Source organism: Cricetulus griseus, chromosome 2 (assembly GCF_003668045.3).
Source record: "Cricetulus griseus strain 17A/GY chromosome 2, alternate assembly CriGri-PICRH-1.0, whole genome shotgun sequence".
Taxonomy (NCBI): Eukaryota; Metazoa; Chordata; class Mammalia; order Rodentia; family Cricetidae; genus Cricetulus; species Cricetulus griseus.
Window position 1 is genome coordinate 59,878,948 of NC_048595.1, and position 23,026 is coordinate 59,901,973.

General features: G+C 39.4%; 1 protein-coding gene across 3 annotated transcripts in view; it reads right to left on the reverse strand.

The window, feature by feature from the left end:
• Focad (focadhesin) overlaps positions 1-23,026 on the reverse strand; it is a 293,087-nt gene that overhangs the window by 268,627 nt on the left and 1,434 nt on the right. The gene's annotated exons all lie outside the window — the stretch shown is intronic.

Here is a 23,026-nt window from a genome sequence, read left to right on the forward strand (position 1 = left end):
AATGTTTACCCCAAACCTCTCAATTCTACCGCTCTCAAAAAGAGGAGGAAACAGAACAGGAGGATTTCATAAAGAACCCAATTCTGTAACACTGATCCCACCCAATTATATTCCTTAAATACTGGGCGCTTTAATCTCATCATCAATCAGTACAGCACCATGTAAAAACTGCCAATACACTAGGTGCCTGTTTGGGATATAGTTTGAATATGTGCCCCAAGGATTCATGTTTTGAAATTTAACTGCAATTGTGGTCTCTTTAGAGGATGAGAAATCAGCTGAAATCAAGTGTTTGGAGGTGGGGCCTTTAGGAGGTGATTTGGGTTAATAAAGTCATGGGGCACATCATCGAATTCTGTGGTTTCATAAGAAACAAGTCAGAAGAGACTCAAGCACACTCTTGCCATATGGCTCCTGGGCGGCCTCAGAACTCTACCAGCAAGAAGCCCATCAAATAATGGCACTTGATTCTCTGTTCATACTCGGAAGCACTGTATTAAAGCTGCAGCACTTCTAACTACTTTCTTCACATTTTCCAAGGTTAAACTCCATGAGAATAACCTATGTCGAACTTTTCGTCCTTGAATCTGACATTTCATGGTACCAACACAATTTGCTCAAAGATTGTAAACATCCCCTGCCTAAACCTACTCAATGCCTTAAGCAAATCACTATTTCTTCAGTTTCCCAATTGTGTCAATTACAATCTTTATGAAACTTCTTTTAATATCATAACATAACATAACTAAATTCCTTAAATGAATCCTTGGGAAACCCAGGAAAGGGAAGGGGGGCGAGGAGCTGGGGTGTCTATGAAGACATACACTCACATTTTAAGGGTTCATTCATTTGTTTTAGGCAGTATTCTAGGTGCCTAGGCCACAAAGTAAATAAAACAAAGGCATCTATGGCCATGGAAGTTACCATCTAACAGGCAAAAAGTATTTTTTTCTTATAGAAAATGTAGGTCAGACCTGGTGGTGCCCAGCAATTAAGAGCATGCTTCCTGCTCTTACAAAGAACCTGAGTTCAGTTCCCAGTACCCTTGTTGGTTGGCTCACAACTACTCCAGCAGATCTGATACCTTCTTCTGGCCTCTGCAGTACCCACACATAGCCAAATATAGATATACACACATGCCCATAATTAAAAATAAAATAAATATTAAAAAAGAAAGAAGTAATTGCGGCTATATTGTAGTACCATCTTATTTTAGAAATGCAGGTGTTAGGTGAGCTGTAGTTTGCTAACTACTGGGGTACATGACATGTTTTAATTAACTCAACAGTTTTCTGGACACACTGCTAAAATTAATATCCAAAATTTGGCTCTATGCCAAGTGAATTATCTACCTCTTTTATTTTTTATAAGATGAACAGGCATTCTTCATTAAAGAAAGCAAAGGTTTTCACATCCATAAAGAAATTTTTCACATTTTATTTCATTGATGGGCTGCAAAAAAGATGTGACATGCAATACTCTCAGAGACAGACAATGGAGTTTTATATTACTCCTTTTAAAAAGAAGTAATATAAAAATAAACCTGTGATGGCTGGAGGGATGGTTCAGCAGATAAGAGCACTGGGTACTCTTCCAGAGGACCTGGAATTCCCAGCACCCACATGGTGGCTCACAATTGTCTGTAATTCCAGTTCTAGAGAACCTGATATGTGAATAAATAATAAAATAAATCCTTAAAAATAAAAAAATAAACCTTGGACAAAACTATAGCTATAAAGTAACATGTACTTCAGCAAGGGTCTCAGCTAAAGGGGTCCAAGTACAGTTTTTTGATGATCTAATATTACTCAGTAGAAGACAGTCTAGGGTGTCCAGAGAAGCAGATGGCAATTGATACAACCATGGACTTCCTCAAATATCAGCACAGACAGAACTAAAGAAGAAAATGAGAGCTAAGCACTCAGGTCCAGGCACAGAACACTAAAATGCCTGCACAGCCTGCAGGACCTCAGATGAGTTAGGTTAATCAGTCAAAGCCACCAAAAAGAAAAAGAAAAAAAGACTTTGCCATTAGGAAGTGGGCCACTGTGAGCAGAATGGTGTTTTAGTCAAAATTACCCAAGTATAGATGTCAAGTGCCTCAGCTTTACAAATTTCAGCATGATGCTATGTAGAGAGCAAGTCAATTTTTAAATACATAGTGACTTTGTCTTTACTAGCAAAATGACCACTAGGTATTCTGAAAACCATCCAAGTTGTACTATGGTTCCACACCAAACTTGATTGGCTATGCTAAGGCTATACAAATTGCAAGAATCTTTCATGTACTGAATACTTATACTTCAAGGTTAATCACAACCATTTGGCTTTGCAAGATTCAAAAATATGTTCTCTTAAGGAATTTCTAAAAAGAATACATGTGCTTACTCCAGCATTGTATAGCATGTGTCCTTTATTTTTAATCTCTACTTCCTTTGGGCATTTGATATATTAAAGAAAAATAATTATATATTGCTTCCTATCATGACATTCCTACTAAAAGGAAGCCAGTCACAATATGATCCATAAATCTCATACTACAAAGAGTGTCTGATTTTAAGATTTATATCCAATCTGTCATGTTTTTTTGACCATCTAAATCAAACTCAGAAAGAGAATTTTTAATGAGGTCTTTTAACTCCCCATGAATCAAAGGATTTGTTTAATATAAGCAATTATCATATTATCTGCTAAGGTATTCAGCCCCATACATATATTTCCAGGAAAATAAATCAATCAGCTGCACTCCAGAATAAAAGAGAAGCACACAGATGAAACACCAAGCTTTCAACCTTCCCTCTCAGTTTTTTCATGATTGGAAAATAGACACCATATATCATGCAAAAATACTTATGTCAAACTTCAAATAAAAGGCACAATCTGAAAAATAAATGAGAAAAAGCAATTAATTGTATTCAAAAGTGCTAGGAAAACTCAGGAAAGGGAGTGGCTGATTATACAGGAACTTAGAGGGTAGAGGGATTGTGGGGTCAGAGGATCATAAAGACAGGCATTTAACTAAGTGTTCTTGACTACCAAATCAAGTCCTCTGCAGGGAGGACTCAATCTAGGTAGAAACTGGGCTAAAGAAGAGTACCTTCCTAAAGCAATTTGTACAAGCAACGTTGTCTTCAAATTGATAAATTAATTTGTCATATCAGAACTTAGTTTAAAAATTTTAAATCCAGAATTTGTTTTCCTTTTTTTCTTTTTCTATTTTTTATTCTTTTTTAATGTTTTTATTTATTTATTTTAAAAGCACTCTTATTTACATGTGCATCCCCCCAGGACTTGATTTTTATCCGCTACTGCAATTATCAGTTAGGGCACTTTAGTTTCTTCCTGCCACAAGTACAACTAGGGATACCTCCACCTGAGGGTGTTAAACACACAAGATATTCCTCCTCACTTTATATATTCTTCCAACATCCTAATGGCTGCCTGAAATTGAAGACAATGCCAAATCCTATATACAAGCACTGTGATACTGAACTATTCCATCCCATGACCAAAAAAGATGTGTGTAAATAAAGAGCGGACAGAGTATACAGCATGGACCCACTGGAGGATTTATGTGCCAGACAGGACAGAATAGGCTGGATGAGATTTCATCATGCTATGCAGAATGGGATACAGTTTAAAACTTACATTTATTTCTGGATTTTCTATTTAATATATTCAGACCACAGTTGACCAACAGCTAAATGCATAGAAAGTGAAACCATAGATTCCACGAGGGAACAGCTATATTTGGGCAATTATTTTCTCTTTTATTACTTTTGTTTGGATGAAGAGCTAGTGAATACTGTATCAATAAATTTTACTTGGGCTTGTGTGTGTTTAATGGTAAGAACTGCCTAACTGGGTTCCAACCTCAGTGCTGAAATAAAGTCATCAAAACTCTTGTAGTTGACTGGCTCTGCCCTTTGAAATGAGTCGGAGTGACTAGGGAAGTCTGTCAAAGAATTTACCTGCTCTGCTCACCAATGTTTGTATCTTCATGAGACTTCTACCTATCCCCAAATATTTTTATTCATTCTCCCTGAGGGCTTGCAGCAGGCCTTATTCCACTCCCTACTGGATTCTGACACCTTTAAAAACTCAAGCTTAGCCTCAGCTCTTCTTTCAAAGCTTTAAACTCTGTCATCTGCATTCCCAAGTTAACAGAACAAGACACATAAAAACCTAAGCATAATCCCTAAAGAGAGAAAGATAATGGAGAAGTCAATGGCAGGCTTTTACCACCTCTACAAGCAAACTCAACAAAACAGTAACTTTCAACCACTGTGACCTTTAAAACAAATCTAAAAGTATGTGAGTTAACAAGAGTAACTATATACATATACATATACATATAAATACACATACACATGCACATACACATATACATATACATACACATACACATATAATATTTGGAGACCTGGTCTATATTTGGAGATGAGGTTTTTATACTGAAGACTGCTCACTATGAAACCAAGGATGCCTTTGATCTTCTGACCTCCTACCTCTACCTCCCAAGTACTCAGATTACAAGTATGTAGCATCATAACCAGTTGTATGTGGTATCGGGGATCAAACCTAGGGTTTCATGTATACTAGGTAAGTACTCTTTATCTTCAGCCCTAGAAAATACTTTGTTAGGAATTTCAAACTCATGCTGAAGAAGACCAAGCAGTGTCACAGAGCCCTTTACTCAATACAGTAATTAGAGAAGACAGGAACTATGATATGTGTAAAAACAAAAACAAAATCACCAACCATCTCAACCCCTATACTTTTGTACTTACAAAACTGTAATCTGACTAGTTTCATTTTCTCCTAGTGACAAGTCTGGTAGGTTAGAATCTGAGTAGTGTACCACTTCCCACTGGAGCCTGCTTTCGACACAGGTGGTTACATGAAAGCATTAGTAATAACCCAGGTCAGGTTATATATGAGGGCAATAACCTGGCATACTGTCATAAGGACAAAATTGAAAGGGTAGACATGCAGCACACTACTATACCCCAGTTCTTGGGAGAAAGTTGGAAAATCAAAAGTTCAAGGCCAGCCTCTACTACACAGTGAGTTTGAGGCCAGCCTAAGCTAAATACTATAAAGGAAGAGAGGAAGAGGAGGAGGAAGGGAGTGTGAGATTGAAGGAGTCTGGACCCTGAATGCCAGTTTAGTACAGACCTGCTGTTCTGATGGCTAGTTTGTCAACTTGACACAAAAGCTAGAGTCATGGAAAGAGGGAGTCTTAATTAAGAAAATACCTTGTAATATAGGATTTTAGGCAAGTCTGTAGAGCATTTTCTTGATGATTGATGTGGGAGGGTCAGCCCATTGTGAGTGGTGATACCCCTGGGCTAGTGGTCCTAGGATCTATAAGAAAGCAGGCTGAGTAAGCCATGGGAAGCAAGCCAGTAAGTAGCACCCCTCCATGTCCTGTGTGTGCATCAGCTCCTGCATCTGGGTTCCTGCCCTGTTTTGAGTTCCTTCTCTGATTTCCTTCAGTGATGGACTGTGATATGGAAGCAAGTTGCTTATGGTCATGGTATTTTATTACAGCAATAGAAACCCTAAGATACCTGCATACCTAGAACCCCAATTATTATACAATAAAGAAATTTCTGCCGGGCAGTGGTGGAGCACACCTTTAATCCCAGCACTCAGGAGGCAGAGGCAAGCTGATCTTTGTGAGTTCAAGGCCAGCCTGGTCTACAGAGTGAGTTCCAGGACACACAGAGAAACCCTGTCTGGGGTGGGGTGGGGGGGAGAGAAAGAAAGAAATTATGCCTTCTTTGAACCACTACATTTGGGGTTCTCCTTGCTACATCAAACAGCATTTCCATAACTAGCATAGTGGACATGACATCACCTCACCTCCCTTGCATACTTCCCTAACCCCTACAAACTCCCAGTTACCCCTACCCCTAACTGGAGAAATAAGGAATCTGAATGACAAAAAGTGAGAAGGAGCTGGAGTTCTGGTGCATCTAAGTAATCAATCCCAGCTACTCCAGACACTGAAGCCGAAGAAAAACAAAGGAGTTCAGTGCTGTCAACCTTGGGAATATGGAAGAAACTAAAAAAAAAAAAAAAAAAAACTACCACCCCTACTGCCTCCATGATCCCCCAACTCCCAGAAAAGGTTAAATTGTCAAAAGAGAAACTAGACGTAGCAAGAGTTCAGGTAAGAAGAGAAATACTATGAACTCTCAATCAGCATTCATTCCACTGAACCATCAGTAGGAACCAGTGTGCTACTCCAGTCTTAAATAATGTTAGCCTATACCTCAAGTATTGAATAAACAGGTAACTATGAGTTGACTGTGATGGTCTCCTTGGTTGCAACTAAGTGCACCAAATACAATCGAACCTATCTTTACAGTTTAGTTTCTTTTAAGTTATCCCCACAGATTTTTAAATGGAAACCTAAATTAAGATCAAAGTCAGGAAACTGGAACTGATTGCTACCCAAGAGAACAAGTCACTGAAATAAGAAACAAAATCACCAGCTGAATAATGCCCGACCTGTTACAGTACTTTCTCCAGTCTTGAATTTTAAAGTACCATATGTGCACATTTACATGTTAAATGTTTAAGAGAATACAGATGAAAAAATGGTTGTTTCTTTAAAATCTAAGGTCTTATTTGTCCAAGGAATAAAATTTTTATAGTAGCCTATCTAAGTCCTCAAAGAAAGCCGTTTTTTCCCCAAATGGTAAATATGTTTGATTTAACAAAGAATGATTATTCAAATTGCTCAGTATAAAACATTTTTAAACATTTTTATGTTCATACAAAAGAATCTTTACAACATAGGAGGCTAAAGCAGGAGGGTCTTGAGTTCAAGGCCAGCCTGGGCTACACCAAATCCTGTCTCAAAACCAAAATAATAATAATAATAACAACAACAACAACAACAACAACAACCGGAGGCCAGAGAGATGACTCAGCAGTTAATTACACTTGCTGCTCCTGCAGAAGACCAGAGTTCAGTCACAGCACCACATCAAGTGGTTCACAACTAACTACCTGTAACTCCAGCTCCAGAGAATCTGACCCTGTCTGCTGGCCTGTGCAAGCACCAGCACACACCTGCAGATACACATAAAAGTAAATTGTAAAAAAGAAAACCCTACATATGTGACTCTTACTAGGATTCATTCGGCTATCAATGCACTTTACATGGATTAATTCCCACAATGACCTGAGGCAAATATTCATTTTACAGAAAGAAACTGTAACATTAGAGGCTGGAGAGCTGACTCAGCAGTGAAGAGTACATACTATACTTTCAGTGGACCCAAGTTTGACTCCCAGCACCCACATCCTGCATTTTACATCCTCATAGAATCCCAGGCCCAGGATGGCTACCTACATTCATGTGCATGTGCACTCACTTAAAAGTAAGTAAATCAAAAGGAGGAGGAGGGGGAAGGAAGGAAGGAGGGAGGGAGGGAGGGAGGGAGGGAGGGGGGAGGGAGGGAGGGAGGGAAGAAGAAATGAAGAAAGGAAGGAAGAAAGAATCAAAAATATGGCAACTTTCCCAAGGTCATGTAATAAATTAAACAAGAAGTAAAGTCCAGCCCAAGTAATCTGGTTTCAAAATATGTATGTTTAAAAACCTGGAAACTTCTAGGAGCCGGCAATGGGAGCAAAGGCCTGTACCTAACTTTGGCTGACTTTGGAGAACTTAGTCCTCATACTGGGTTGCCTTGCGAAGCTTAATACAAGGGGAGGAATTTAGAACTACCTCAACTTGTTATGCCATGCTTTGTGGATACCCACAGGAAAGCTGCCCCTTTCTAAACAAAAACAGAGGAGGAGTGGATGGGAATGAAGGAGGTGGAGGAGTGAATGGGAGGATAGAAAGGAGGGGAAACTGCAGTCAGGATGTAAAATAAATGGGTAAATTTAATTAATTTTAAAAAATAAAAATAAAAATAAACCTGGAAACTGAACTTGGGTGGGGCTTTTGGGGGGAGTTGCTGATTTTCATTTTCTAATTTTTCCACAAAAACACATTTTGTGATGTTTGGTGGGGGTGTTTTTGTTTGTTTAGAGAGAGTTTCATTGTCTCCCAGGCTAGCCTGGAACTTTTGAACTCAAGAGAGTCGCCTGTCTCAGTCTCCAGAATAGCTGAGACTATAGGCCTGCATCTCTGCACCCAGAGTCCATTTTCTTATTTTAACCAAGTTACAAATAGAAAAATCTTATTCACATCTTAACATAGTCTTTAGAAGTAAAGAATATGACCAAGCAGAATGATGCATGCCTTTAATCTCACCACTCAGGAGGCAGAGACAGACAGATATAAGGCAGATGGGAGCCAACCTAGTCTACATAGTGAGTTCTAGGCCAGTCTGGGCTACAAGACACCCAGTCTCAAAAACAAACAAAAAAGCCAGACCAAGTGTCATACTCAGCTAATCACAGCACTGAGGAGGCAGAGAAAGATGGATCTCCCTGAGTTCAAGAGCAGCCTGGTCAACACAGTGAGTTCCAGGCTAGGCAGAGCAACACATTGAAGTGAAGAGAGAGGGGTGGATGAGAAGAAATGAATGAGAATAATGTTCTGATATCTACATCACTTTAAGAACTAAAATCTATCATTAAAGGATTCATAAAATGTGAGCAGCAAAAACTAAGAAAAATCAATGGTGGAAGATTTTGCTCGACATTTCTACCAGATAGATTTAATTAACTTTAAGACCATTTTAAAACTTACTCATTTGCAAAGAGAAACACAACCAGAATAATTTTTCAGTCTCTTGCTTATTTCTCACATCAAAATAAGGCTTTACTCTTGGAAAGAATTCTGTAGACCAATTACAGGCTTAATGGCAATATTTTTCTTGATTGCTACAAAGTGACCAATCAACCTCATTTGTTATTTTTCATGAAATTAAATTACTAAATTCATGCAGAATAGAAAAGTGGTAGCTTAGTGGTTTTAACTGGCATACTTAGTGTGACTAAAAACAGGAGACCAAATCAAAAACAGAATCTTACAACAAATTTCTCTATTGTTAACATGATCAACTTAGTCCTGAATGGACCCAGAGAATATCCCACTAGTGCAGCACTAAGTGACAACAATCACAAAAGGAAGTAATCACAGACAGAGCTGTCCCGTAGGGCTGAAAGGATGGCTTAGCGGTTAAGAGCACCTGCTTGTCCCAGCACATCAGAAGGCTCATAACCACCTATAACTCCAGCTCAAAACTATTCAGTAGGTTCCCACTGCATTTAAAATAGAACCCAACCCCTTACCACACAACCAGAAGGCCTAATGTGATCCAGTCTCCTCAAAGAACTTCAGCCTCACTGACCTTCAGCTTGCTCCTTCAAGCCCTCAAACACTTTCCATGTCTGGGGCTAACCCTCTCATTCCCAAGCACTCTTGCCCTTGCTTCTCAAGCAGGTGGTTCATCTTCTCCTTTCCATTCCCCTGAGCCTTCCCTACCCTGCTATAGGACCCCAATCTCATGAAATTCCCCACTGTATTTTTTATCATGTGAGTTAAAAGTTAACTATAGTTTGAGCCGGGCATTGGTGGCGCACACCTTTAATCCCAGCACTTGGGAGGCAGAGGCAGGCGGATCTCTGTGAGTTCTAGGCCAGCCTGGACTTCAGAGTGAAAGCCAGGATAGGCTCCAAAGCTACACAGAGAAACCCTGCCTCGAAAAACCAAAAAAAAAAAGTTCTATAAAAAGTTCAAAAAACTATAGTTTGAATGGGAATTTTAGGCTCTTCAGGGGTTTGGTTTTTTTGTTTGGTTTTTGTTTGGTTGCAGGGGGGGGTTGCTTTTTGGTGGTGGTGGTAGTGGTTGGTTGTTTTGTTTGTTTGTTTTGTTTTTTGTGGGATGTTTTGTTTTGTTTTGTTTTGTTTTGACAAGATAGCACTATGTAGCCCTGACAGAATGGAACAGGTTGTCCCTCAACTAATTTTTCACAGCTTTTAACCATAACATCCAGTCAATGTCACTTTTTTCTACTTCTCCACCCTACCTCACCCAAACCCCAGTTCAGTAAAATGCAAACTACTGAAAGCAGGAACACCTGTTTCTAACCACAATTGCCCCAACATAGCCAGTTTGTAGTCACAGAGATTCACTGGGTAAACACAGAAACCATCACAGAACCTAGAAATCATGTTGGACTTAACAGCTCCAAAAACACTTCAAGTAAGATCCCTGGAGACATTCACTTTGGTTTAAGGGATTTGCCTGTGGTCATATGGCACTATTTACAAGCAGAATTTATTGAAAATTTTACCATGTGGCAAACAAGCACTGCAGAAGCTCCGCAACCATTCCCTCACAAAAAAACAAGCACACACCATTGGGACACTATTTTCTTCATTTCCTAGTGAAGAAGCATGTGGGACAGAGAGGTCAATGTTGCTCTGTGTAAGAAGCAGAGCATAGACTACTGTTATGGCTATTTTGTTGTTGTTGCTTTGATGTATTCCACCACCAGAATCAGCTTGGGGAAGGAATGGGTGTATTTGGCTTATAGGTTACAGAGAAGGGAAGCCAAGGGAGGAATTGAAGGATAGACCAAGGAAGAATGCTGCTTATTGGCCAGCTCCCGTCTTGCTCAACTAGCTTTTTTATACAGCCCAGGCCCAACTGTGGAAGGATGCCACTGCCCACAGAGGGCTCAGCCCTCCTACATCAATTAGCAATCAAGGAAATGTCCCAAATACTCGATCAATCTAATGGAGCCAATTCCCTAATTGAGGTTCTTTTTTCCTAAGTATGTCATGTTGATAACCAAGATTAGCCAACACAAACAGTCTCCAAATCTCATGTTTAACTACTTGTATTCACTGCTTTTCTATGACTGTGATAAAAGGCCAGGACAAAGACAACTTGTAAAAGAAAGCATTTCATTAAGCTTATAGTTCCAGAGGTTTAGAGCCCATGATGGGAAAATGAAAGCAGGAGCATCTGAGAGCTCATAACTTGAACAGAAAGCAGAAGGCAGAAAGCACAAGTCTTTTGAAACCTCTAAGTCCACCACTAGTGACACACTTCCTACAATAAGGCCACAGTTCCTAGTCCCTCCCAAAAGTTCTACTATCTGGGGACCAAGCACCCAAACATACGAATCTACAGGAGTCATTCTCATTCTAACCATCACTTCTTTATCAAGTAGAGTTGACTGTAAGTTTCTGCAAAATTAAGATAATGCATTGAAGCCTTTCACTCAAAGCCAAACACACAGCAAACCCTTTTTAAATGCTGGCGAGTGCTGTTCTTGATCTGATTCTATTTGTTGTATTTCAGGAATGAATGAAATCTTTAAAAGAAAGACTAGGTTTGTATATAGTGTCAAATCAAATTCCCAGAGTTGCATATGCAAATAACTGTCTTTGAATGAATTGAAATCCTAAAAATACTGAAACAAGACTAACGTGTAAAAGTTACATATTAAGGGAACCCAGAGCACAGAACACATAAGCTATGACTCCACACCTCATTGTGGCACCATTGCCAAACAAAACATCTCCCCCATTTGTATATTTGACTTTTAGACTTCAGTTCACCTAAATGAGCATCTAACAAAGGATAAAGACTAGCCACTTTCATCACAAGAATTAGCCAATCAAAAGCCACTGGTGGCAACATTTTGGTGTGTGTGTGTGTGTGTGTGTGTGTGTGTGTGTGTGTGATTTGTTTGGGGGTGGTTTTGTTTGTTGGGCTGGTTTGAGTTTTTGTTTTGTTTTTTCATTTTCTTGAGTCAAGGTCTCACTATGTAGCCTTGTCTGGCCTGGAATTCAGTATGTAGACCAGGTTGATCTATAACTCAGAGCCCCACCTATTTCTGTCTCTCCTGTATAGGGATTAAAGGTGTGCATCACACCCAGGACATTTTCTTTAATAAGAGCATTATCATTGAAACAGGTGAGAGCAACTATGCACCTAAGTGCTTACTCAGACTACCACCCCACTGAGAGAGCTCCACTTCCACTAATGAATGCTGGCTGGCAGGTAATCATACCATGTGACAGTTCAAAGCACAAGCTCAATTAAACAGGGAAATATGTGGACAGATGATTTTGCATACATAAATTCAGTGTTTGGAATAACAGTGGAATGTTCAGGAAGAAAACAATCTCCAAAAGCACAATGATCTAGAGTAGTGGTTCTCAACCTATGGGTCGAGACCCCTTTGGGGTTAAATGACCCTTTCATGGGGCCTGCCTAAGACCATCAGAAAACAGGTTTTTTTTTTTTCACATTACATTTTATACCAGTGGCAAAGTTACAGTTATGAAGTAACAATGAGAACGATTTTATGGCCGGGGATCACTATAACAAAAAAACTGTAAAGATTCGCAGCATTAGGAAGGTTGAGAAGCACCGCTCTAGAAGAAACTACTGCATATTCTTCCTCAGTTCCTGCAGCTACCTCAGGACATAAACTGTAATTTGACATTGCATTTCAGGCAAAGAGAGTATGTATAGAGGGAACAAACTGAGAAGTAGGCTGTCTCTCATGTCCCTTCCAGTTCCTCAAGACATGGGGGACTTCCATTGTGAAGGAGTCATTTTCATCTGTGGAGCAGCTGCATGTGCTCAGCCCCCCCCCCATGCCAGTGAGGAAGCAGATCAAGCAGGAAGAAAGAGTCCTCTCTCCCCAAAGCTACTGCACATTTGGGTCTCTTGAGTTTCTGTCGGAGTCTTATTCACCATTGCAGAGCTGAGCATGTAAGTAGCTAATGTCTGTTGAATTACCATGTTTAATACAGTATCTGATATAAAATAAGGTCAAAAATGTTAGAATCATGAGCAGCTGACCAAAGTGAAAAAACAAGAGAATTTATGTCTTTAATATTTACTTTTATTCATTCGTGTGTGTGTGTGTGTGTGTGTGTGTGTGTGTGTGTGTGTGTGTGTGTATGCATGCACACATGTGCACACAGGAATGTTCACCGAGGTCAGAAAATGACATCAGGTGTTCTCCTCCATCACTCTCCACCTGTTTCTCTGAGACACAGTCTCTTCTTGAACCCAAGGCTCCAGTATCAGGTAGTGGAGAAGCCAGGAAATCCCAGAGGCCCAGGTCAGTGTTAGGATTATAGATGGTAGTATGGAATCCTCAGTTTTTTTGCTTTTTTTTTTTTTTTTTTTTTTTTGGTTTTTCAAGACAGGGTTTCTCTATGGCTTTGGAGGCTGTCCTGGAACTAGCTCTTGTAGACCAGGCTGGTCTCAAACTCACAGAGATCTGCCTGGACTCCTCACTTTGTAATGTGGGATTCAAACTCCAGTCCTCATGATGGTGGGGCAAGCACTCCTAACCACAGAGCCCCTCTCCACTTCTGAGAATGTATCTCTTTCTCACTAATTCTCAAAAACTAAAACTAAAACAAACTGATAGGAAACAGTATAAAAACAATAAATTTTCAAATAACTTTATTTCCATATTAATATGTGAATTTAGCAGCCAACACGTTTAAGGTTGGTAAATAATTAGTTCAAAGATTGGTAAATAATTAGTTCATTTATACATTATTGAAAGGTCTCTTTGAATTAAGGAAACAACTATTGTATAGGTTGTACAAAGGTGAACTTTAGTCAAAAGCTCAAATCAACTGAATTCTGAGATTTTATTACATTGTTTATCATTTGGGTACACTTTTTAAAAATTCAAAACATGCAAAAGCTCCCAAGCATCCTTCACTGTCTGTAGCTGAACCTGATTGAGATGGAAAATGAGTGTGTTACATGAATGCATCATAAGTTTTACATGAATGCTGCAGTGGACAGCTATCATTTATCATGGCCAAGCTCTTAATCTGCTCTACATCACAACCCTTTAAAAGCACACAGCAGCGCTCGCTGAACTTCCCACTGGGCTAAAAGGCATTTTAAACATATAATTACCCAAAGCAGTAACACTAATCTTTTCTAAAAGCAGCTAGCATTTTTCCTGGCCAGATTTGTTGGTAGGATTCTTGAAAACCTGATACTGACCAACCTTCTGGATCATTCCGGGAAGGAAATCATGAGTAAATAATTCTGCATTAACAGAAACAACACACAGCATCAAGAATCAGAAGAGGAGCCTAAAGGAAATGTTTACATCCAACTTGTAAAGGGCAGATTGTTGAATGCCTTTGGGTGAAGTTAGTTTAGGTTAGCTCATGTTTTAGGGTTTGGCTTGGCATTTTGTGTTTGCTTGTCTGTCTGGCACTGGGGTGAACCTAGGGTCTCCAGAATGCAAGGCATGTGTTCCACTACTTACATCACCAACCCTCGAATTCTTGAGAATGGTCCTGCTCTATAAAATGGTCCAGTGTAGCTTCCAGAGGGGCACACCTGGTGTAGTGATGGATGAGAAGGACAACCCCACCCCCAGCCTGCCCTGACTCCAGCCAGCCAGATTAGCTGAACTAACCCCGGTGATCAACCGAGTGACAGTTATCTGTCACATTGTCCTCACATCCTCAGAGTCTTCTGATTTGTGGAGAAGTAGGTTGTTATTGTTTGTTTGTTTGTTTGTTTGTTTGTTTAGAGTTTCACAAAATAACCCTGGCTGGCTTGGAAATAACTTTGTAGACAGGCTGGCCTCAAAGGCTGACCTTCCTCTGCCTCCCAAATGCCAGGATTAAAGACCTGTGCCACTATGCCCAGTTCTCAGATTCTTTTTAAACAACTACATATGTTGCTTCTTACAAGAATTTAATTTCATAAATATGTAAGCCAATACCCACTATTTTAACATATGTAGTCTTAATGGAACTTTTTAACCTGTTAGAAGTAAAAGACATGAATGAGCACTGGATAAGAGCCCAGAATAAGCCAAAACCTAAATCACTCCAGGAGAGTTAGCGTTCTCTAAGCTGCTCCTAAGGGCTAAGCTTGGATCCCAGAGCCCCCGTAAAAGCTGGATGAAAAGATCTAAAGAGATGGTTCAGTGCTTCATACTGCTCTTATGGAGAAATTTGAGTTTACTTGGGGTCCATGTTGGAGCAGTAACTCCAGCTCCAATGACACAATTATGGACTCCTCTGGCACCTGCATTCATGTGTACATACCTCAAACACACATGCACATACACACATACTTTTTTTAAATAATGGAAATAAATACTTTGAAAACAAAGGAGGAGGGGAAAGAAAAGGAAAAGAGAAAAAAAAAAGAAAGAAAGAAAAAGATGAATACCATAGCTCAAGCATCTAATCCCAGAGCATCACTACCCCAAAAATGAGAGCTAGAGACAGGACACTCCTCAACTCACAGATCATCTAGCCTAGCATCCACAGCAGTCCACAGTGAGAGACTCTGTCTCAAACAAGGTGGGAAAGGATTGACACCAAAGGTTTTCCTCTGAAATACACACATATATCATACATATATACATGTGAAAGAGATACTTACAACAGACTAAAAAAAAAAAAGAACAAAGTAAATAAACAGATTATCTCTGTATAAGAGAACGATGGGTGATTACATTCCATTCCATTTGTCAGTATATTTGCTATGTTAATTTTTCTTACAATAGGCATATATTATTTTCTTTAATTAAAATGGAGTTATTAATTATATTCAAATAAAAGCATAAGATAAATTATTTTACACTCAATAAAAATCAGAGATCTTATTTACTCACAGGAAGCCATGGTCTTTTATCACATACCTATAAGGCAGTTTCATCATAGCACCAGGGATAAAAAAAAAGTCTCATTTGATCCAATTATACCACTTAATAAGTACTATTTAATGAGAAAGTCACACCTATGAGTTATTAGAAGCTGTAATGGTCCTGCAGAACTCCAAACAAGTAATCTAATGGAATTACATTTGGTTCTAAACTGTTTGTCAGGAGATTAATCATCTGCCTCTGAAGAAAAATTAAGTGTTCCCCCAGTGTGTCCAACATCCTCTATTGGTTTTAATCAGTAGAGGGTACAAAAATTTTAGTTGGCAAAACTGCAGCACAAAGATTCCATTTATACTAATTTTCCAATACATTTAGAACATAGTATCTAGAAAGCCAAAGTTTTTGTCATTAGTAGGTAAGAATTAGTCTTCATGTGTTTCAACATCTGTTAAAGAATAAAGAAAGGTCTTTTGGGACCTGAGAGATGGCTCAGGGGTTGTGTTTACTGCTCTCTAGAGGACCCAAATTCAGTTCCTAGCACCCACGTCTGGCAGCTCAGCCATCTGTAACTCCAGCTCTAGGAGGACCTTAGCCTCAGTAGACACCCGAATACCCATGCACACAACTAAAAATAAAAATCGTAAACACTGAGAGCAATGGCCAGGAGGCAGAAGGATGCTTAGCAAACTCAGGGATGATCTAAGGCACCAGTATTGTTGCAGCAAGATGAGGCAGCTGGGAAGTGAAACTGAAGCATGAAGCAGGGCCCAGGTCACCTTAGGGCCTTACAGGAATTCTGCTGCAAGATATTTTCTGAGAAAATATCACAAGTACTAGACAAGTACTAGAGTGTTCAGGGCAGAGACAAGATGTTTAGCTGACATCTTTTAAAGATTATCACAGCTTCACAAAAAAAAAAAAAAAAAAGGGGAGGGAGGGAGGGAGGGAGGGAGGGAGGGAGGGAGGGAGGGAGGAAAATGAGGCCTCTGTTATGGAATTACTATAATACAGAAGAGGGGCTATGTCAGTGGGCAGAGTGGTTACCTAGCATCCATGAAGCCCTAAGTTTGAGCCCCAGCAACTTATAAAACTGGACATGGTGGTATATCCCTGTAATCCTAGCAGGCAAGAAATAGAAGCAGGATAAACATTAGTTTAAGGTTCTCTTCGGCTACATAGTAGGTTTGAGTTAGAGGCCAGCCTTGACTACATGAGACCCAAAGAAGGAAGAGAGGGAGGGAAGGCGGAAGGGAGGGAGGGAGGAGGGAGGGAGGGAGGGAGGGAGGAGGGAGGGAGGGAGGAGGGAGGGAGGGAGGGAGGATGGGCTTGTTATACAGGCATGAAGAATACAGGGGTTTATATAAAAGTTTAAGGATAGAGATAATAAAGAGTTAGACTTTAGATACATATGTTCATTTATGCTTTTATTTTTTCCTATATTATACACAGGTTTCATTGGCAATTAGAAATTATATATACTGGATAGGTGTGGAGGTACATTACTTTAAACCCAGTACTAAGGAGGCAAAGAGGGTTTGAAGCTAAAAGCCATCCAAGACTATATAATAAGACCTTGATTCATTAAATACACACACACACACACACACACACACACACACACACACACACACACACACACTGAGCTAGCAAGATGATTCAGCAGGTTAAAATGTTAAAATGTCATGCAAATCTGGGGACCTGAGTTGATTGCTGAAGTAGAGAACTGGAAGTTCTCTTCTCACTTCCACATAAGCACCATGGCAATCACTACCCCCACACCATAATACTAATAATAGTGATAAAAGTTTTAATTATATACACTTGGGGCATAAATGTTTTAATATATGTATGTGCTGTGAACTGGTAATAATAACCACCTCATGGTTACCTGTGGCAAAGGCAGGTTCAGAACAGCTGAGATCTACTCTCACAAGGTTCAAGCAAACAATACAGTATTTTTTAAGTGTAACTTTATTCTGTGTCTAAGTGTATGTGTGATGTATGTGGTATGTGCACTCATGTGTATGTGTATATGTATACACCAGTGCACATGGAGGCCTGAGGAGGATGTTGGACTCCCCGCCTTCTTCCCTTGAGACAAGGGCTCTCAATGAATGTAGAACTAGGCTGGCCTATCACCATACCCCACAGTGCTGGGGTTCCATGGGTATATAACCACAACTGGTATATAACCACAAGTGGGTGATACAGTTTTGAATTCAAGACCTCAGGCTTCAGGCAGCAAGTACTCTTAACCCACTGAGTAGTCTCCCAGGTCCACAACACATTGTTACTAACTACAGTCACCATTTACACATCAGTTCTCCACATAGTCAAGGAGTACAAGCTTTTCAGTTGCAAAGTGAATAAACAAATCTATTTTTTTTAATGTTGGTAGACTAGATATGGTGGATGTTAAAAAAGAGTGAGACATGCCGGGCAGTGGTGGCGCACGCCTTTACTCCCAGCACTCGGGAGGCAGAGGCAGGAGGATCTCTGTGAGTACGAGACCAGCCTAGTCTACAAGAACTAGTTCCAGGGCAGGCTCCAAAGCCACAGAGAAACCCTGTCTCGAAAAACAAAAACAAAAACAAAAAATTAATTAATTAAAAAAAAAGAGTGAAACAGAATCTATGAGCTATGGTTCTGGTAACAGAAAGAAAGCAGAAACAATAGTAAAATGTAGACAACTAAGCAGTTGTTTCTCTGTTTTTAAAATAATGTAGTTATATGTGAACCTACTAAATCCTAGAGTATGATTTGCTTCCATCGGTGTCTGGAAGGAACCAGAAACTGGATAGCCCAAAGACCCAGGGCAGAACCAAACACAACAGGCACAAAAATAAAATAAAATAAAATAAAATAAAATAAAATAAAATAAAATAAAATAAAATGATTCCTAATGAATATTCTGCTGTATTTATAGATTGGTGCCTTGTTTAGTTCTCATCAGAGAAGCTTCCTCCAACAGCAGATGGAAGTGGATGCAGAGACCCACAGTCAGAATTATTCAGAGAGAAAGTCTAAATTGGAGGTCTCCATCAAGTCTCTCCCCTCAAAGCTGGGTGAATCCTGAGGAAGAAGGTGCAGAAAGATTGTAGGAGCCAGAGGGGCTGAAGAACGCCAGGAGAACTCGGCCCACTGAATCAACTAAGCAGAGTGTATGTGTACTCACGGAGACCGAAGAGGCAAGCAGAGGGCCTGCATGGATCTGCACCAGGTCCTCTGCATATCCGCTATGGCTGTTAGCATGGTTTTTTTGTGGGACTCCTAACAGTGGGAGCAGGAATGTCTTTGACCCTTTTGCCTGCTCCTATGACTTTTTTCCTCCTGTTGGGTTGACTTGTCCAGCTTCAATATAAGGGCTTTTGCCTTGTCTTATTATATTTTGTTTTGTCATGTTGGTTGTCATCTCTTAGAAGACTGTTCTTTTTTGAAGGGGTGGGGTGGATAAGGAAGTGAGGGGAGATACAGGAAGCTGGGAATGGATTTATTTGTATGAGAGAAGAATCTATTTTTTATTTTTCAAATAAAAAAAATAGGGGATAAAACAGACAAAAAAGGCAAAGAAAGAAAATGGGCCTGGCATGGTGGCACACACCTTTAATCTCAGCACTTGGGAGGCAGCAATAAGTAGATCTCTGTGAATTCAAGGCCTGTCTGGTCTATATAGCAAGTTCCAAACAGCTAGAGCTATACAGTGAAGGGGGGTGGAGGGAGCAAAAGAAAGAAAATGAGCATTAGGATGGCTCACCAGGCAGAGGTGCTTACCACCAAGCCTGAAAACATGAAGCTAATCCAAGGAACCCACATGGTAGAAGGAGAGAACCACTCCCACAAGTTGTCCTCTGATGTCTACCTTCATAAGTGATATTTGTATACACCCCACCACACACACTCACACACACAAAAGCAAATAAATAAATATGGACTTTAAAAGACTAAAATGGGTAAAATAAGTAACTAAAAATGATAAGATTTCAATATTCATTGCTTAAAAAATATATAATCATGTATCACTCCTGTTTGAAAGAAGATTCTGTTAATAGCATGCAACAAAAGCAAAGTGAGGCACTTAAGAGATTATAAATTTTATTCAGAATCATTCATTTTAAATTTGATGCTCATTATCATAATTTCATGGTTTAAAGTGATTTTATAAGATGATTATGCCATATATTAAAATTTAAAATACTTTTATTTTGAATAGCAAAACATCTCTCATCTGATATACTCAGATTTGTTTGGGGGGGGGGAGTTTCAACAATTTTAAAAAGATTTGAAGTTTGTATACCTTATACTGTAGCCCTTTCATATCAGCCACTTCAGTTTTGCTTTTGTGTTGTTATTATTGTATTGGCTGGCTGGTGGGCTGGTTGGCTGAGATGGAGTCTTGGGTAGCTCAGGCTAGCCAGGATCTCCCAAATAGCCTACGATGACCTTGAATTCTGATCCTTATGTCTCTATCTCCTGAGTGCTGGGCCACTCCATCACCATGATGTCACATTGGGGATATAGCCTGTTGTGGGATTTCAATCTGTTTAGCCAATGACTTTTGGGGCAGCAAGCATGCTGTCCAATCTGGACGAGCAGAATACAAGGAAAAGTGACTGCTGAACCTTGCCAAGACAGGGAAGAACAGTCTTTCAAATTTTCCTGCTTCTGAAAATGGTCTATCAGATATTCTAGGCTATAGCCAACATGAGATGCCCCAACACTACAGAGAAACACTGGGTGACTATCCAGGCAGCCAACTGTTTCTGTCACTTCTTGTATCTTTCAGAAGATATTTGCCTGCACTTACTGCTTATTCAGGTAATATTTTCCTTCTCAGGTCTTTGATGGGGTTGAAGGTTAGAAAGTTACAGTTACAATGTCATATCTTAGCTAGGGCATATTAGGTACAAGACTTAGACTTTCCAGGATAGGACAGCTATTGGAATAATCTCTCTATAATTTGCCAGTTACCGATGAACTGGTCATTTAGTATGTATTTTTTGCTTAATTTTTGTTATTTTATTATTACATTTGTTTATTATTATGTTATTACTTTTTCTTTCTTCGGCACAATACTTGATAGTTGTTCCTATTGTAAATAGTTTTGTTAGGATTAGGACCTTCTTATTAGAAAAGAAAAAGGGGGGGAGTGTGAGATTTCTACCTGTTTAGCCAATGACTTCAGGGGCAGCAAGTCCTAGGGTCTTTACCTGCCTACATGACAACTTATAAGCTGAGAGAGAGGGTATCTCACTCTCCTGCTCCTGCACACTCTTTTCTGGCTTGCTGGTGGTGCTTCTTCACCCCTGGGTGAAGGTAGCTGGAACAGCTACCTTTACCAGAGAACTTTACCAGACTCTTGTGGGATTCACACTACCATAGGCAAGTGCTCTATCAACTGAGCCACAGCCCCACCCATCAGCTTTGCTTTTGTTTTGTCTTGGTTTGCTTTTTGCAGTGCTGCAGAATCCAGCCACAGCCTTGCACATCCTAGGCCAGTGTTCTCCCACTAAGTCACACCTCTAGCCATCAGCTTCACTGTAAACATATGATGCAGATTACATAGTGACATCTCTGCTCTGTGCCAAGAGCAAGTACCCAATGCAGTTAAAGACCACGATACTTTTCTTGTAAAGACATAGAGCCTTGGTGTAGAACCCTGCCTAATAATAAAAATTCAAATTAAAAAGTGGATTACATAGCCAGGCGGTGGTGGCACATGCCTTTAATCTCAGCACTCCAGGAGGCAGAAACAGACAGACCTCTGTGAGTTTGAGGACAGCTTGGTCTACAGAGCGAGTTCCAGGTCAGGCTTCAAAGCTACACAGAGAATCCCTGTCTAGGAAGACCCCTCCCCCCCAAAAAAAGTGAATGACAAAGGCATTTGCCACAGAAAGCCAAAAATGTCCTCACATGACAGCTCACAAATAGTTCAAGGGCTTGTCCATAAGACATGGAGAGAAACCTGGGCCTTCAAAAAGTTGCAATACCATGTCTATATGTCTATATATATATTTAATATACAAATTTCTAGATGTACCAGGCACTGTATGAAGCACTGTGAGACAGATCTCCTGCCCTGCTAGAGTATGTCTAAAGAGAGAAGACAAGCAGCAGAAAAAAAAAAAAAAAAAAAAAAAAAAAAAAAAAACAGTAAATCACAGCATTGTAAAAAATGTAACCAAGAAGAGGTGACACTGGGAAGGGATTCCAGTTTTATGAGAGATGGGCAAGAAAAGGCTCACTAACAGAGTTTACAGTTGAGCCAAGGCTTAAAGGAGGTAATGGAGCAGAACAGGCCACAGTCTCAAAAGAGAACTTCAGGCAGGGGGAAAAAAGCAAGACAAAAGCCATGGTGAGAACCTGTCTCATGTGAATGAGGAACAAGCTCATTTGAAAATAATTGACTGAGGTGAAATTGCAGTAAAGTGGCCAAAAATGGGTCAGATCATAGTAAGCCTTTAAGATAACTTGGGATGGAAGAGAGAGAAAGAAGCCAATATAGGATTTCAGGCAAAAGAAAGAAATACAACTCACATTTAAAAAAAATTACTGTGGCTGTTGTGCTCACAGTATTATAGGCAGAAAGGACAAAAGACAATTAATAGAAAGATAACCAGACATCACATATAATCCCAGCACTTGAGAGACTAAGGCAGAAGGATTGCCAAGAGTTCAAGGCCAGTCTAGGGTATGTAGCAAAATGATAAAGTCACAAATGCCATTGCATTTCTTTCTATGAGACTTAAAATAGATTAAAAAAATTAAAAGGCCACATATTAAAATATGTTAATCTAGTGTTGAAAATGGATGGGATGTACACTGTTGGAAAAGTTTATGTTAAACAATTTAAATAAGGAAAGCTGACAAACATCACTTGTCCTATTAGCTTAGCAATTCTTATTTCCCATGATGAAAATGGTACACATGATTTACGAATCACCGATTTAAAGTGTATCTCTAAAGCTATGCTGTATTGTATCATATGAAAGAGCTCTACATATTATGCTTACTCCTAGTAGTGATTGTAATAGATTTATACCCCTAATATTAATTCAACTAACAGTTTATGGACAATGTCAAAAGGTATCACAAGGCTCAGAATATCAAAATAATTACCTGAGAAATTACTTCACACTAGGAAGGGGTGAACTGTTCTGCTAGTAAGTACCATTAATCAATCACCATTTGAAATAACTATTTGATCTCTACAGGTATTTTGTACCTTAAAGAAATAATTTATTCACTTTTGAGTTATCAGGCTTCAATTAGAGGCATCAAGCAACTAAAACCTACCAAATATTAACATGATACAATAAATGTTTAAATATTTTTAATTTAAAAAAACACAGGAAAAAACTAAGCAAGGTATTGACAAGGAAGAAATATTAACTATTGATATTTTTTATCAAGTTAAAAAAAAA